We start from the raw sequence: 2,500 nt of genomic DNA, 5'->3' as shown, positions 1-2,500 counted from the left end.
GACTCTGACTAGAATAAACACACACTCAAACAGTCGTGAGTAAAGAGCTTGTGTACAACAACACACTCATCTCAAGCCTCACACCATCACTACACTTATGTAGATATGGATTTTTTACGAGAGAGCGCATTCATTATTGAAAAGCTTCCCAGGCATTGTGTGTTTTACTCTCGGCCTTCACATTAAGTGCAGATCCGAGACCGGACCGCATTCTTCCGAGAGCGAGGGAATCTTTCAGGACTGCAGAGCTCCCACAGCCTGAGCTCAATACTTACTCGGAACAATCCATTATTCTCATCCAGGGCTGAACGTGTGTGTGCGGATCGGGCTGAACGTGTGTGTGTGTCTCTTATTCACGTGAACACTAATAGAAGAGATGAGCTTCAGAGACGCGTGTGCTGATCTGTGGGGTCAGTAATGTGAAGATGGGTCAGCTCAACCTTGAATTCCAGGTATAGATGAATTCAGTTTAATGTTCTACACCAGCTTTACTCCATCTAGACTGCACACATGTAGAGCAGTGCTTCAGATGTGGGACAGAAGGAGGAACACTGGTTGTGTCCTAAAGTTACGGTGTTTTGGGTGCAAGTGTGTGATCGTATATCACAGATTCATGGATTGATTTTCCAGTGGATCCAGAAGTGTGTTTATTAGGTAACTTTACCAACTCTAGCCTCCCAAACAGTCCAGCTATAAAGCTTTCTGAAATGTTGTTAATAATAGCTAAAGGAGTGTTGCTTTGGAACAGTGAGCGGACACTGATGAGCCACTGGGTTGTGTGTGTGTGTGTGTGTGTGTGTGTGTGTGTGTGTGTGTGTGTGTGTGTGTGTGTGTGTGTGTGTGTGTGTGTGTGTGTGTGAGATGTGCAGTGTGTGAGATGTGAAGTGTGTGAGTTGTGAAGTGTGTGTCCGGACAGAAGAGAACTATTCAATGAGGCAGGACTGAATTGTTTTATCAAATCTGGAAACCCTTTTTGAATGATATAAATATAAATATAGCGACACATGACTTGACTTGATAAAGGTGATTTTCTAACTGTTTTACCTTGTATCTCCCTTTCTTTTTTTGCCTCTGATATTTGTTGTTATTTGAAAAAAGCTAAATAAAAAAATAAAAAAGCAGACCTATAGTCCCTGTGTATGAGTGTTCCTGTAAGAGAGTAATCTCTGTAGTCGAGCGTTCGCTCTGGATCTGCTGAGCGTCTGATTGCTGCATGTTGTCTGTCCGGTGATTCCCCTGGGGTCGCGACCTCTAACACAGATCAACCACTTCCACACCGCCTCGGAAACACTGATCTCAGAGCAGGATCTACACTGATCTCAGAGCAGGATCTACACTGATCTACACTGATCTCAGAGCAGGAGCTACACTGATCTACACTGATCTCAGAGCAGGAGCTACACTGATCTACACTGATCTACACTGATCTCAGAGCAGGAGCTACACTGATCTACACTGATCTCAGAGCAGGATCTACACTGATCTACACTGATCTACACTGATCTCAGAGCAGGAGCTACACTGATCTACACTGATCTCAGAGCAGGATCTACACTGATCTACACTGATCTCAGAGCAGGAGCTACACTGATCTACACTGATCTACACTGATCTCAGAGCAGGATCTACACTGATCTACACTGATCTACACTGATCTCAGAGCAGGATCTACACTGATCTACACTGATCTCAGAGCAGGAGCTACACTGATCTACACTGATCTACACTGATCTCAGAGCAGGATCTACACTGATCTACACTGATCTACACTGATCTCAGAGCAGGAGCTACACTGATCTACACTGATCTACACTGATCTCAGAGCAGGAGCTACACTGATCTACACTGATCTCAGAACAGGAGCTACACTGATCTACACTGATCTCAGAACAGGAGCTACACTGATCTACACTGATCTCAGAACAGGAGCTACACTGATCTACACTGATCTCACAGCAGGAGCTACACTGATCTCAGAGCAGGAGCTACACTGATCTACACTGATCTACACTGATCTACACTGATCTCAGAGCAGGAGCTACACTGATCTACACTGATCTACACTGATCTACACTGATCTCAGAGCAGGAGCTACACTGATCTACACTGATCTCAGAACAGGAGCTAATGATGCTCATGTGCAGCTCAAGCTCATTATAGGTCTGCATATTTATTTTAATATCATTTTCAAATTTCCTATTAATTTCAGTTTAGCTTTAGTTAGTTTCATTAATGAACACATTTCTATTCAGTTTGTATATATTTAGTTTCAGTTTTAGTTTCAGTGATTATAGTTTAGCAGAGTTAACAGAACACTTCCAATCTCCATGATTATTATGATTATTCTTTTATGGTTATTTCTATGATTAATCCTTTCAAACATTATTCTTGTATTTTGATCCATTTATGCTTTTTGTCTATTAAATCTTTTAATATCATGTACTCATAGTTATAGTTATATTCATGAGTTCTGTTCCGACCAGATATTTAGTTTACTTCA

The 2,500-nt window shown here is 42.0% G+C and overlaps 1 protein-coding gene across 1 annotated transcript in view; it reads right to left on the bottom strand.

Annotated features, from left to right (window-relative positions):
* The window catches only part of ptprsb (protein tyrosine phosphatase receptor type Sb), a 111,120-nt gene that overhangs the window by 78,065 nt on the left and 30,555 nt on the right, over positions 1 to 2,500 (bottom strand). The window lies entirely within an intron of this gene.

This window comes from Rutilus rutilus (genome assembly GCF_951802725.1).
Source record: "Rutilus rutilus genome assembly, chromosome: 6".
Classification (NCBI taxonomy): Eukaryota; Metazoa; Chordata; class Actinopteri; order Cypriniformes; family Leuciscidae; genus Rutilus; species Rutilus rutilus.
This window is presented reverse-complemented; position numbering and strand designations above follow the sequence as displayed.